At 52.1% G+C, this 15,888-nt stretch overlaps 1 protein-coding gene across 3 annotated transcripts in view; it reads right to left on the minus strand.

Annotated features, from left to right (window-relative positions):
* The window catches only part of DNAAF3 (dynein axonemal assembly factor 3), a 165,376-nt gene that overhangs the window by 131,690 nt on the left and 17,798 nt on the right, over window positions 1–15,888 (minus strand). Inside the window, exon 2 of one of the 3 annotated variants that reach the window (XM_069200751.1) lies at window positions 12,630–12,808. The exons of the other annotated variants lie outside the window; for them this stretch is intronic. The gene's annotated coding sequence lies outside the window, so the exon portion shown is untranslated. The remainder of the gene's footprint in view (window positions 1–12,629; window positions 12,809–15,888) is intronic. 3 annotated transcript variants of the gene reach the window in all.

Consider the following 15,888-nt stretch of genomic DNA (forward strand, 5'->3'; position numbering starts at 1 on the left):
GCCACTCGTGGTCTGCCGAGAATTGGCGACTGAGACTGTCCGCACGTACATTCAAGACCCCGGCCAGATGATTTGCCACCAAGCAAATCTGATGGTCCTTTGCCCAGGACCATAGCCGAAGAGCTTCTCTGCAGAGAAGGTACGACCCTACTCCTCCCTGTTTGTTTATGTACCACATCGTGGTAGTATTGTCCGTCAGGACCTGTACCGACTGACCACGAAGGGATGGGAGGAAGGCCTTGAGAGCCAAACGTACAGCCCGTAACTCCAACAGATTGATATGAAACACCTGTTCCTCTGGAGACCAAAGCCCTTTGATCTCCAGATCCCCCAGATGAGCTCCCCATCCTAGGGTGGAGGCATCCGTTATTACCGTGGCCACTGGTGGCGACTGCGCGAACGGCTTCCCCTGTGAAAGATTGTTGCCCGCAATCCACCACTTCAATTCCACAGCAGCATCTCTGGAGATCTTGACAGTACCTTCTAAATCTCCCTTGTGTTGAGACCACTGCCTTCGGAGGCACCACTGAAGAGCCCTCATGTGCCAGCGAGCATGCGTGACCAACAGAATGCAGGAGGCGAACAGACCGAGCAGACGAAGGACCTTGAGGACTGGAACTACCGCTCCATTTCGAAACATTGGAACCAATTCCTGAATATCTTGAATCCGCTGAGGCGGAGGAAAGGCTCGACTCAATGTTGTATCCAGTACTGCCCCTATGAACAGGAGGCGCTGAGAGGGCTCCAGGTGAGATTTGGGCACGTTCACCGAAAAGCCCAGGTCGAACAACAACTGGGTTGTTGACTGCAGATGATGCGACACAAGCTCCGGGGACTTGGCTTTGATCAACCAGTCGTCCAAGTAAGGGAATACTGCTATCCCCTTCCTTCTGAGCTCCGCCGCAACCACTGACATCACCTTTGTGAAGACTCGAGGTGCTGAAGTAAGACCAAACGGGAGGACCGCAAACTGATAGTGCTGCGACCCTACCACAAACCGGAGATACTTCCTGTGCGACTTGAGTATCGGGATATGAAAGTAAGCATCCTGCAAGTCGACAGACACCATCCAATCTTCCTTGTTCAACGCCAAAAGCACCTGTGCTAGGGTCAGCATCTTGAACTTTTCCTGTTTGAGGAACCAATTCAAGATCCTCAGATCCAGGATTGGTCTCAACTGACCATCCTTTTTGGGAATCAGGAAGTATCTTGAGTAACAACCTCGACCCTTTTCCTGCTCTGGGACCAACTCTACCGCGCCCTTTGAAAGGAGGACTTGAACCTCCTGTTCTAGCAACAGGAGGTGTTCTTCTGAACAATAAGATGGGCGGGGCGGGATGAGGGGCGGGAACTCCCGAAAGGGAAGGGCGTAGCCTTTTCCCACAATGCCGAGAACCCAAGTGTCCGTTGTGATAGACTTCCACTTGTGGAGAAAACGCTGTAATCTTCCCCCTACAGGAGAGGAGTGAGTGGGAAACGGTGGAAGCCTAAGGCTGCTTCCCCTGCTGCACCCCTCCAGAGGACGAGGAAGAGGCAGAGTGCTGTTGAGAGGCTCCTCTGGTACGGACCCCACCCCTCCCCCTCCCTCTAAATGACCTATAGGGGAGGGAAGAGGCGGGTTGCTGGAACCTCCCCCGAAAGGAAGAGGAATAAGAGCCACGCCCAAATCCCCGAAACCTCCTGAAAATTCTAGAAGAGGCAGAGGAAGAAGGAGCTTGCAGTCCTAACGATTTGGCTGTGGCTCTGCTCTCCTTAAATCGTTCCAAGGCTGAATCTGCCTTGGCTCCAAACAGTCTGTCCCCATCAAACGGGAGGTCCAGCAGGGTCGACTGCACATCCGCAGAGAACCCTGAGTTTCGGAGCCAGGCCTGTCTTCTTGCCACCACAGCCGTGCCCATCGCCCTGGCCACTGAGTCGGTCGTGTCCAGCCCAGACTGGATAATCTGGGTCGCGGCAGCCTGGGCGTCCGAGACCACATCCAAAAGACCCTGGGGAAGCTCCGTGAATGAAGACGAAATATCATCCATCAGCGCATGGATGTACCTCCCCAGAATGCACGTGGCATTGGTGGCCTTCAACGCCAAACTGCATGACGAAAATATTTTCTTGGACTGCGCATCCAGTTTCTTGGAGTCTCTGTCTCCAGGCACCGTCGGGAAGGAACCAGGCGCTGACTTTGAGGAACAGGAGGCTTGCACCACCAAGCTCTCCGGCGTAGGGTGTCTAGAGAGAAAGCCAGGGTCAGATGGTGCAGCTCGATACCTCCTGGCCACAGCCCTATGAACGGCCGAGGAAGACACCGGCTTCTTCCACACCTCCAACACCGGATCCAGCAAAGCCTCATTAAATGGCAAGAGAGGCTCAGCTGCAGCAGAGGCCGGATGCAATACCTCTGTCAGCAAATTCTGCTTTGCCTCTGCCACCGGCAAAGGCAGGTCCAAAAAGCTCGCTGCCTTCCTCACCACAGCATGAAAGGAAGCAGCCTCCTCCGTATATTCCCCTGGAGATGAAAGGTCCCACTCAGGGGAAGTGTCCAGCCCACTGGCTGTATCCAGACCATGCAGTCCGTCTCCAGAGTCCTCAATCTCTCCCTCCTCTAGGACTCGCTGGTACTCTTGCTCTTCTAAAAGACGGAGAGCACGCCTCCTCGAATGAAGTCTCTCCTCGATACGCGGAGTCGACATGGCCTCCGCCGACGTCGAAGAACGGCGCCGATCTCCAGAAGCATCTGACGCCGCGTCCGGCGCCACAGGCAGCTTCGGTGCCGAGGCAGGAGCCGGAGGACGAGGTCTTGGAGCCGATGGACCAACCGGAGTCACAGGGCAAAATCCTGACTTCGACGGAGGGGCAACCTCCGGGGCCGAAACATCCGAAGCCACCGGAGCGGCCACCGACGCCGGCACCGGCGCCGAGCCCACATTCCCAAAAGGGAGAAAGGGCATAAAGGGTGCCGGCCGAAGAGGCGCAGGATCACCCAACGAAAAGGCCAAGGGCCCCGAAGGACCAACTGGAGCAGCTCCTGGAGCCATCTGCTGAAAGATGGTATACATCGCATTAAGAAACGCGGTACTATCGGCTCCAGGAGTGGGAAAAGCCGGATACTGGGGTGCCTGGATCGAGGGCGACCCCGACGCCGGCCTCGACGTCTGCGACGCCGGAGAAAACACAAGAGGCTGCACCACCTCAATCACTGACGCCTGACCAGGTGAAGTCGGTGACGCCGGAGAGGGCAACGGCGTCGATGGATGCGGCGTGACCGTGGGGCTGACCTCCCAAGTCCTCCGACGCCGAGCCGAAGGTGACCTCGAACGAGACTCCTTGCTGGAGTGACGTCGTGAGTCTCTACGGCGCCGGGAGTCTCGATGACGCCGGTGAGACCTTGGCGAAGAAGACTTCTTATGATGTTTCTCCTTCTTCTTTGACTTTGCCATGAATAACTTGGCCTCGCGCTCTTTGAGGGCCTTCGGATTCATGTGTTGACATGAATCGCAAGTCGAGACGTCGTGGTCGGAGCTCAAACACCATAGACAGTCGGAGTGAGGATCTGTAACTGACATCTTGCCCCCACACTCTCGACAGGGCTTGAAACCCGACTTCCTCTGAGACATTGTTACCGCAGAGAAGACTACGCAGCAGACAATACACTGTAACCACGAAGGTAACAGTAACTCCCTCGAAGATAACCGTTTCGAATGCACGGAAAAAAGGGAACTGTCATCGGCACGTCGGCGAGGACTTCTTATTGCCTGTATGACGTCAGACGGTGTCGCGTGGGCTAGAGTGACGTCCTCGTCGACGTGCAGAGACTAGTAAGAAGATTTCCGTCAAATGCTGGCGCCATGGGAGTATTCAGCAGGGGAGGAATCCACAGGTAGTTGTATCCATCAGAAACATGTATTTCCAAACTGGGACAATTGACTTTTGAAGAAAGGCTTGTTGCTGTCACCTGCAAACAATGGTCACCCCTCTCTCATATCTGGGGTTCTCCATCACTGAGCCAAAGTCCCACTTGCAACCTAAACAGAAGATCCTGTTCAGGTCACTGGCGTTCAAGGCCTTTTCACCCCGGCAGACAGGCCAGGATATTCAGGATATGACACCGATGTTTCAGACTTATCTCTGGGTTTCAGCACAGACAGCTGTGAGGCTCTTGTGCATGTTGTTGGTCTCAAGTGCCCATTGCCACATACAAGCCTGGCAGTGGAACCTCCATCTTTAGTGGACACATCATTGGGGTTGTCTTTCAAGCAACATCTGTATCTCGACAGAATCTGCCCAGTTCTTTTTGTGGTAGCTCTTGGACACCAACCTGACTTGCAGCAGATCACTCTCCCTCCAGCCAGAGCTCACAGTAGTGAAGGATATATAGGGGGTCATTCCAACCTTGGCGGTAAAAGCCGCTTACCGCTGTCAGAAGACCGCCAACATACCGCCGCGGCCGCGGTAAACCGCCACGGTCATTCTGACCCACAACAGGCAAACCGCCAAAATACAGACATCCACAAAAGTCCGCCACACCAAAGGCCAGCGAGAAACTGGCGATGACCAAACCTCCACCGTCACGCCAACAGAAATACGCCCACACTATCACGACACACGAATCCACGCGGCGGTCTTTCAACCACGGTATTCCATTGGCGGTACACACCGCCGCGCTCAAAATACACACACATTTACAAAACACATCCACATTGGACAATTACAAATACACACACCTGATACACATACACACACCACTCCCACACACCCAACACAATATAAAACACACACCCACATCACCCACAAACACCCACTTCTACAGAATCGGGACCACGCACTGAGAAAAAGAGAACTGAGCACCCAGACGCGCATTTAACTTTCACCCAGCAATATTTCCACGCACTTCACACAACACACCAATACACATCACCACACAATCCACCCCACACATCACCCACACCACCCCATGGCACCGCAAAGACACCCCAGGTTCTCCGAGGATGAACTCAGGGTCATGGTGGAGGAAATTGTACGGGTAGAGCCACAGCTCTTCGGGACACAGGTGCAGCACACCACCATTGCCAGGAAGATGGAGCTATGGAGCAGAATAGTCGATAGGGTCAACGCTGTGGGACAGCACCCAAGAAATAGGGACGACATCCGTTGGTATCCAGGCACAACATCGCGGTGCAGCGGACTGGCGGCGGACCCCCACCTCCTCCCCCAGAATTTACAACATGGGAGGAGCAAGTCTTGACGATCCTGCATCCTGAGGGCCTCGCAGGAGTAGGCGGAGGAATGGACTCTGATAAATCTCATCTTCACTACTTCATCCCCCCCCACCCCACCAGCATGCCAACTCATACCCCCACCCTCACCCCCATCACATCCTGCTCCTTGCAAATGTCTCCACATCACAGCCCACCCATCCCAACACCAAGCCCTGCATGCGACCACAAAGCATGGACACCCATCAGCAAAGCATGCCCACTGCACATACCCATCCCCCACCAAATCACCGTCACAAAAGCCCCCACACGGGAATGCTAGCACTGGGGTACAAGGGCACCCACCCATTACACGCTATGGCACACACAAATGCAATAACCATACTTTTATACCCCTGCAGGACCCGAACGCCACGTCACCGCGCAGGAGGGTCCACAAATGTCCACTCCACCCCCAGAAGAGGCCCACAGTGAGGACAGCACCTCTGTCGACCTGGATCTAGATGACCAGCCCGGCCCATCGGGGACCTCGGGACAGTCGGTTCTCCTCAGGCAGCCAGAGCCCATAGCAGACCTTCCCCCCTCTGGGAACACCAGCACAGCACCCACCTAGCGGGCCCATACCTCAGTCCCCAGGACACATCAATCAGCGGTGTGTCCACCACTACAGGGCACCCAGGTTAACCCACCACCCCAACAACAACAGGGACCTGGGGGCCACTCACATTGAGGGTGCAGAAGGTGATGACTCTTTTTCTCCCCCTGTACATTTCACATAGGTCAGCGCCCACCAGAAGATAGCCATTTGGCGTGCCATCGCCAAGGACGTCCGGGCCCTGGGGGTCCACCACAGACGGGGCACCCACTGCCGGAAGAGATGGGAGGACATCCGACGCTGGAGCAGGAAGACGGCGGAGGCTCAGCTGGGGATGACCTCCCAACGTGGGAGGGGTGCCAGTCGTACTTTGACCCACCTGATGTCCCGGATCCTGGCGGTGGCCTACCCCGATTTGGATGGGCGCGTGAGGACATCACAGCAGACACAAGGGGGTGAGTACAACCTCATTCTGCTGACTATGCGCGCAGTGGAGGTGTCTGGGTGGGGGAGGAGGGCTGTGGGTATCCCTAGGCCAGGGCGATTTCTGTAGGCTAGGCCCCTCCGTAAGGCATGGCCCTGTGCCCCCACTCCCCACCTCTGTAGGGTGCCAAGTACAGTTATCCATGGCCCAGTGTCATCTATGTGTGCAGTTGTCGTCCATAGGCTTGTAGGCCATGTCACACGGATTGAGTAGTGGACCCCAAGTGCGCGGCGTAGTGCAGGGGGCTTCTGTGTCTGTCCTCTCCGCCAACTGTGTCGCCAATGCATGCACTCAACATGTCTTTATTTCCCCCCCCCCCTTTTTTTGTGGTCTTCCTGTTCATGTGTGCATTAGCATCATCAGGCGGAGGAGAAGTGGCATCGGAGCACGAGGGAGCTGCATCCCACATGGCCCTGGAGGGCCATGCAACGGATTCCGAGTACACCAGTGGGACGGAGGGCGAGGGGAGCTCCACAGCGGGGACTCGTGCAGACATTAGTGACATGGACTCGTCCTCTGAAGGGAGCTCCCCTGTGGTGGCGGCAACATCCGTGCCCCCCGCAACAACAGGTACAGCCGCCACCCAGCGTACCGGCACCGCCCTCCCAGCAGCCCCTCAGCATTTGCCCCGTGCCCGCTCACCCAGGAAGGTGGGCATCTCCTTCGCCCCAGGCACCTCAGGCCCTGCCCCTGTCACCCCTGCTGCCCTCAGTGAGGAGGTCATTGACCTCCTGAGGATGCTCATTGTTGGGCAGTCTACCCTTTTGAATGCCATCCAGGGTGTAGAATGGGAGGTGCACCAGAGTAATGCATACCTGGAGGGCATTCATTCGGGTCAGGCTGCCCATCAGCGATCGTTCAACACTCTGGCCTCAGCACTGATGGCAGCAATTGTCCCTGTCTCTAGCCTCCCCCCTCCAACTTCCTCCACCCATACCCTATCACCTGTACCTCTGCCTATCCCAGACACACCATCAGACCAGCCTGCACACACCTCAACACCCAAGGGAAGCTCATCCAGACATAAGCACCACACATCACACAAGCATTCACACAAGCAACATCCACATACAGACATACCAACACCCACTGCCTCCACTGTGTCCCCCTCCTCCTCGTCTCCCTCCTCGTCACGTCTCCACTCACACCTGCATGCACAACATCTTCAGCCACTATGTCCATCACCAGCACACCCACCAGAACCCCCCGCACACGTGCAGTCACCACCCCCACGACCATTTACACGTCCCCTGTGTCCTCTCCCACTGTGTCTGTGACCCCCTCTTCCAAGCTACACAAACGCAGGCAGCCACCCACCCAACAGCCATCCACCTCACGACAGCCTCTAGCCCAAGCACCTGCACCCAAAGACACCAGACTGAAGACTCCTACAACCACAACCTCTTCCTCCACTCCCATACCCACTACACCTACCCGTCCCTCTGTTCCTAAATTGGTTTTCCTTTCCAAACTTGACCTCTTTCCTACAACTCCCCCACCCCGTCCATCTCATAGGACTCCAGTCAGCACCTCAGCCACCACAAAAGCGGGACCTGGAATGACAGTGTGCCATGGACTGTGGAGTCCCCCACCCTCAAGGGCAGCCAGTTCAGGAAGGAGCCAAGGCACGGCCAGCCCACCCCGGTAAAACATCCGAAGATTGTCAGTGGCCGGCGCGAGAGGCCAAAGACACCAGGGACCAAAATCCCGACCATGGCTCCGGCAGGAAGTGTGGTGCCACCTGGCACACCGCCAAAGGTGGGGAAGGGCCACAGGCGAACAGGGAAGGCTGGGAAGGGCAGCACGCCCGACAAGTCCGCCAGCAGCCCAGCTGAACAGGAGGGCCCGCCTGCCCCATCCCAGGTGGGCAGGAGGACACCCACAGGCCCAGTACTGCAGCCCAGGAGGGCCCCGCCAGCCACACGACAGATGGGCAGGAAGGCACCGCCAGCCACAGGTCAGGTGGCGAATGACCTCCATGCCATGGCCGGATCCGCTGAGCTGGACACTCATCCGATGCACCGCTGAACAGGGCCCTTCATCTCAAGCACCGCTGAACTGTGCACCGCCGTCTCAAGCACCGCTGAACAGGGCCCTTAATCTCAAGCACCGCTGAACAGGGCACCGCCGTCTCAAGCACCGCTGAACTGGGCACCGCCGTCTCAAGCACCGCTGAACAGGGCCCTTCTTCTCAAGCACTGCTGAACTGGGCCCTTCATCTCAAGCACCGCTGAACAGGGCACCGCCGTCTCAAGCACCGCTGAACAGGGCCCTTCATCTCAAGCACCGCTGAACAGGGCACCGCCGTCTCAAGCACCGCTGAACTGGGCCCTTCATCTCAAGCACCGCTGAACAGGGCACCGCCGTCTCAAGCACCGCTGAACAGGGCACCGCCGTCTCAAGCACCGCTGAACAGGGCACCGCCGTCTCAAGCACCGCTGAACAGGGCACCGCCGTCTCAAGCACCGCTGAACTGGGCACCGCCGTCTCAAGCACCGCTGAACAGGGCCCTTCATCTCAAGCACCGCTGAACAGGGCACCGCCGTCTCAAGCACCGCTGAACTGGGCACCGCTGTCTCAAGCACCGCTGAACAGGGCCCTTCATCTCAAGCACTGCTGAACTGGGCACCGCCGTCTCAAGCACCGCTGAACTGGGCACCGCCGTCTCAAGCCCCGCTGAACTGGGCATCGCCGTCTCAAGCACCGCTGAACAGGGCCCTTCATCTCAAGCACCGCTGAACAGGGCACCGCTGAACAGGGCACCGCCGTCTCAAGCACCGCTGAACTGGGCACCGCCGTCTCAAGCACCACTGAACAGGGCCCTTCATCTCAAGCACTGCTGAACTGGGCACCGCCGTCTCAAGCACCGCTGAACTGGGCACCGCCGTCTCAAGCACCGCTGAACTGGGCACCGCCATCTCAAGCACCGCTGAACAGGGCACCGCCGTCTCAAGCACCGCTGGCCCATTGGCGGAAGGGGCAGGCCCGCCTCTGTGTCGGGCAGGGCTGCACGAAGCACTCTGGGCACCAGTCCCCCTCCAGAGCCAGTGGAGACTGTTATCCACTTGTGAGACTGTGGCTTTGCACTCCCCAGGATCGAACAGTGGGCAAATCACCCACTGTATAGACTTGAGAGACTGTGGCTTTGCACTCCCCAGGATGTAACAGTGGGCAACCCACCCACTGTAGAGACTTGAGAGACTGTGGCTTTGCACTCCCCAGGATGGAACAGTGGCCATGGAGGCCCATCGTGGATCTGGCGTTGTGGACTCATCTGGCTGAGGTGCCCCCCCTTCCCTTCCCCCTGAGGTGCCTGTAGTTTTGCTATCTGATGCCCCTGCAGTGTTCTCTCCGTTGGAGTCAGGTATCCTGTGTGGGCTTTGCCCATGTGATTTGGGCCCAGTGGTCCACGGACAATGCCTGCTAAAATGATCGGACTTTAAAATTTATGTATATAAAGGTTTTTGATGTGTGCTATATTTTTAAGCCAGTGATGCAATATATTCCAATGTTTAGAATCATTTCCTTTTGTCTTTGCATTCTTCCGGGGAGTTTGGGGGGGGTAACTGTGGTGTGTTGCTATGCATTGATGTGTGTGTTGTAGTGGGTGAGGGTGGGGGTGGGTGTGTCGCGTATGTGTGTCCACGTAATTTTTTCCCTCCCCTGTGTCGTAGGTGCAGTACTCAGTGTTGTCTTCTGCTCCGGCGTTCGTGCTTCTGGTAGAGGAGCAGGTAGACAATCGCTGGGAGGATGTGGAGTTTGGGTTCCATGCTGTCCAGATTCCTCGTGGGGTGTATGGAGGTGAGCGTTTTCCGTTCGAAATGGCTGTTTCCGCCATGTTTTTATCGGCGGGGCTAGCGCCCCGGAAAAGGTGGCGGATTGGTAGGTTGTGATGGGGTGGGCGGTACATTGACTCTCGCCTGTCTGTTGGCGGTGACCGCCGCGCTGTTTGTTTGTCCCGCCGTGGCGGGCGGTGTGTTGAAGTGGCGGTCTCTGTTGGCGGTTTCCGCCAGGGTCGGAATTCCATATTTTTTACCGCCAGCCTGTTGGCGGTTTAGCCGCAGGTTTAACACCGACCGCCAGGGTTGGAATGACCCCCATAGTCTCCGGAATGGGGTGTTCATTTGTGAGACATGAGTATCAGAAGGATTGGGTCACCCGATAAGCAGAAACTACCTATGAGTCTTCTGGAGCTCTGTGCCATCTGGTTAGCTATAAAGGCCTTCAACCACTAAGCTGGTTCAGGTCTTAATGCTCAACACAACTGCCATGTGGTACTGCAACAAACAGGGTAGTGTTGGGGTCCTGGATCCTTATGCCAGTAAGCACTGTGTCTCTGGGAATGGATGAGCCTTCATTAATTCATTTTCTTTACTAAGGTTAATCAATTTAGTGGGTTTATTGGATGCTAGGGCAGACAAGCTCAGGAAAAACCAGTTGCTGAACCATGAATGATATCTCCATCCGAAGGTAGTACAATGCATCTTTGCCTGATGAGGCACTCATTTGTTACATATTTTCCCAATTGCAGAGAAACCAGTGTCATGATTATTGCACACTGGAGTTCCGTCATGTAGTTCCTTAGGAGAGAGCAGCCTACAGTGAATTACCGGTCTTCTGTACACCTTCCCATCCTTGCCTCTCCAGTTATGTTCTGAAGAAGAGCAAAACAGACCAAGAACAGGTCATCCTGATTGCTCCCGACTGGGTCAGGAGAGTGTAATAAGTCTACTTCTTCGGGAGGACCTCCTGTCACAACAACAGTGCAGGGTCCAACATCAGAGTACCCAAAACCTACACTTCCATGCGTGGAAACTGAATAGCAGCAACTGAGCAGTTTTGATTTACTTGCTGACATTGTGCATGTTATTCTTTTGGCCATGCACCATCTACCAAATCTATATATTCTGGCTGTTAGGTCTTCTCTTCGCCACATCCCTCTAAGGAGAAGGTGAAGCATAACTGGGTGAAATAAAAGAGCTCTCAGCTTCTATACTGAGTGCATTAGACGGTACCAAGTGGGGGACCAACTTTTTATGGACTTTGCCGGGGCAAAAAGGGGGAAGTGAACCCTGTCCAGATGAATTGCCCTGTGCACAAAAACATGCTTTGCCCTGGCCAAGATGGAAACCCCTGAGAGCCTACGGGCTCATTCTACAATTGCCAAGGAAGCCGCAATAGTGATGGTAGGTGGTGGTCTGCCAGGCTGATGGCGGCTGCACAACCTTCACCAGTTATTAATGTTTTGACAATCAAGTCCACAGGGAGTTTTTGTCTGCTCAGTCCTGCAGAACTCCCTGGAGGTTGTCCATTCCTTAGACTTTACACCTTTTGAGAGGTACTGCTTTGGTATTTAGTACAACGATGAGGAATCTGTGGTTACAAGCATGCAGCAGAAGAACAATTTACTTACATTTGGTAATGTTCTTTCTGGTTGAAACTTTACCTTACCACAGATTCCTGCCCACCATCCTTTCCCCCCATTATGTGGAGTGGGCATCAAAGAGTTAAAAAAAAGTTCCAAGTACTAGCACACTCACATTTCTAGTCACAGTTGAGCCATGTATGAGGGTGTGGAAAAAGCTCAAGATAAATGTATTGTATCATGCAGGAGTTGCCGTTATATATGGGTCTGCGCCAACACTTTTGGAGGCAGTACGGGGTTGCTGAAGAGGCAGATGGCACCACCTGTGGGCGCACCATAGCGCTTCCTTTGAAAACCCCAAATCCGGTCTAACGTGAATATTCACAAAGTGAGGAATCTGTGCCAGAACGAGTCTTGCCGAAGTATTTAACTCGTTCTTTACAGTTATTTTTGCAACACAACATAATTGCTGGATTTTTTAATTTACGAACCGTGATTAGAAATGTAACATGTCTACATTGCTTTTTGTTTCATCTTTATTTTCTCCAGTGAAAACAATGACCTCATACATGCCATTCCTTTCTTACACACATTTTTTAATTTTAAATAGATTGATGTTCCTCACTCCACTTTCTATCCATCTTGTACCACATACATTTTCATGTTCCCAAGACAAGTGCAGTTAAAAACGTTAGCAATGGGCATACATTATCCTAATTTTTCCACATACACAGACATTGCACTTTGCAGAACAGCTCTTTGCAAATAGCACCCCTTCTGCTTTCGAGATATATTTTGAGTTGATCTTGCACCGAACTACTCTACCACTTACATCTCTCCTGATTTTAAAGAAGGCAACCCATGATGTCTATCAGCTTTTCCATAAAGCTACCACATACCCAGGCCTCGAAAAATCTACTTGAACACTCACTAAGAATCATTTTGTATCAGGTCAGCTATTTTTTAAGACATACTCACCCTTTCTGGCAAGTTGACTAAGAACAGGTGATCTGTTCAGTCAAAGTGAAAAAGACCCCTTAAATCTTGTCCTTGTTACATTTGCTCTGTGTTCAGAAACAGAGGTCAAAAGTCCGTTTGTCTTTTTTTCATTCTGACTGCAGAGTTCCAGGATTTGGTAAGGTGTCCTGTCTGACTTGCTGTAAAAAGTGTGAAATGAAAGGCAGTGTGGGTTTTTCTAACTCACAACATTTAAATAACTAAGTCAACTGTACAAACATTTCAAACTTTGTCAGTAGCTGTGAAAGACAATTTTTTGTTCTTCAGAGTGATGACAAAAATATTTAATAGTGTGAAAACAAATAACACTTTACTTGGTGATGTGCAAATGATAAATATGTTTACTGAAACCCAGTTTTCACAGATTACTAATACGCTACTAGTTTTATCAGTAAAGATGTAAGTCAGTAAGAAGGTTTGTGGACATTTCTTGGAAATTTACTGTCTGTAAATGACAGTGTTCTACCACATTATGTTTTAGCAATATATTTATTAAAAGTGAGTGGTTAAGCATAAACTTGGAAATACTTCTTTCCTGATGCCAATACTATTAGTAAACTAATACAAGTCACAGATCATGCGTATATCCTATATGTGGGCTAGATTCTTATCATACACGGAGCAAACGTTTAGTCTGTTTTATCAAACAAAAGAGTTTTTTTCTCAGCAGAAATACTGAACTCAGATATTTGAAAGGTGCACTTATATGTGAGAATGAAGGAAAAGGCAACTCTTTAAAATAAAATATTTGCTTCGTATCACACAATTTGAGACCCATTTACGGGTCAAGTACATTACAGTTGGGTCGAGTAGATTATTCAGGTTACTCAACCTGCAGCATTAGTTACAATGTTATGATTTTTCGAGGCCTGCGAATATCAGTGTGTTGGTACATCAGGACCTTGGAGGCGGCTTCCACAATGGGGATGGATTTTTACCAGGGTGCAACTGTTCCAGCATGGATGTGCAGGGGTGGAGTGCAGAGGCTACCCAGACCTTACAGACATGAATAATAAAAGAGATTATCTTCTTTTGTGTTCCTACAATGACGGAGCCAAGACAACGGCCATGGTTTCCTCATGGAATAGTAATTGTTTGTATTACCCATGCTGGATTAGTAGTAGCCCTGCATTCAAAAGAGCATGTACAGTAAACCGCAACAGAATCTCTTGGAGTCCCTAAAGTCTGTCTTGGTTGATACAGGGGACAAGACTTAGTTGTAGGCTGGAGAGCACACTTCTACTTCCCTGCCATCATCCCACCCTTTCCACTAGGTTCATAATCGAAGATAGAGTACTGCTGCCTATGTTATGTGTAATATGTATTCCTTTGCTGTTCAACAGAAAACACTAGCTCTTAAGTTATATACCTCTAAGCATGAGGGTTAGGTTTCGAAGTAAGACACCACACATGAGAATTGGGAAACATACTTCATAGAGGACATGGAGACCTGGGCTGAGGAGGCTAGAGTCATGGTGGGCAACAGCTTCCAGGGTAGGGTCTGAAATATGCTGCCCCAGCCACCAGAGGAGCGGCAGTTGACCTCCCGGACAGAGAGGGCAGGAGCCTATAAAATGATAGTGGATGCAGAAAACTGTGTTTGACAACATTGATTGCTTTCGCTCCCTCGCTTGACGTTTCAGCTCGCACTCATGATTCCCACTGGCAGCTGGTAACCTTTAAAAGTGGTGGGCTGTAATCCTTGGCTCGAATTCCAAAGAGCTTTTTCTTGAAGGGTTCTCTCACACTTTCTTGCACTAAGTTTACCGTCTCACTCTGACTCACTCAGTCTTACTTGGTCTCACTAATTCACACAGTCTCACTCATTCTACTCTGGTCCACTCTGTCTCACTCAGTCCCACTCATTCTGAATTACTCAGTATTACTGTGACTCATTATCACACACAATAACACTCTGTTACACTCACTGTCATTCTCCCTTGCTCACTCATATTCATTCTGACAAATACTGGTCCTTAGTGTCACTCATTCTCACTCACTCTGACTTATTCCTTCACTGACTCTCTCTCACTGTAACTCACACACAGTCACACAGGCATGCTCACAGTGCTGGAATGGAGCAGGAATCTTCATGCACCTGTGTCAGCAATCAAACAATGTCACTAGCTTCCCCAGTTTGTTGCTGGACAAGAAGCAGTTCTGCATTTTATTTTTATTATATCAAGAGTGAATAAACATTCACTCTTGATACAATCAAAATGGACCACAAAATAAGGTGTGTGTAGTCTAGCTGTGGAGCTCATAAAGTACAGCGCCACTGGTCCAGGGACACCTATCCATCAAACAAATCCATCCAATCAATTATCGATACTTACACTTATCAATCCTCATTTCATCCATCCATTCAATCATCCATTCATCCTTTTGCTCATCTATCCACCCTTTCGCTCCATCTATCTATCCTATCACTCCATCCAACCATCATACCCCCTTTGACTGATGCACCCCTTCACTCAGCCATCCGTCCTTACACCCATCCATCCACCCTTCGTCCCATCCATCCATTCCTCCAGTAGCCCTTATACTCAGCCATCCATCCTTTAACTCACTCATCCATCTATTCATCCATCCATCAATTCACCCTTTCACTTATCCATCAATCCTTTCATCTAGACATCCATCTACCCTGCCTTTCAGTCAACCATCCATTGTTGCACAGGTTAATTGTGAGCCTTTGTCTGCTGAACTTCAGGCAGAAGAGGCCCAGGAAGAAACTCACCCCACTGTAGCTGCTAAAGCAGAAGGAAGGGGGTGGGGGAGGGTTGACAGTGCCTCTAATGCAGACAGAAGCATAACTGCACACTTACCTCTTAGCCCACTAGTGCAATTGTTTTCCACAGCTGGTTACATCCCTCTCTTGGACATCTATCGTCATGATAAGGAGCACTCTGTCAAGCACAGCTCCATAACGTTTTTTCAAAGTGAACCCAAATGCAGTACTAAACACGTACCATCTCAGGGAGAGCAGCCACCTGACCCCCTCCTACAGTCTGCCCCTCTGTGATGATCAGCAAATTGTTGCCACCACACCCCCCTTTGTCCTAATCGGCCTGCCCCACCTCCAACCACTGAAGTGAATGGAGTTTTGTAACTCCTTCCAGGGCCACTGTTTATGTGACTCAAAAGCAACTGCATCGATAAACATTCCCTCTCATGTGACCTCACAGCTGAGGCTTGTGCCTGCAGGTTGAAGAAAACC

The sequence above is a fragment of the Pleurodeles waltl genome, chromosome 7 (genome assembly GCF_031143425.1).
Source record: "Pleurodeles waltl isolate 20211129_DDA chromosome 7, aPleWal1.hap1.20221129, whole genome shotgun sequence".
Taxonomy (NCBI): Eukaryota; Metazoa; Chordata; class Amphibia; order Caudata; family Salamandridae; genus Pleurodeles; species Pleurodeles waltl.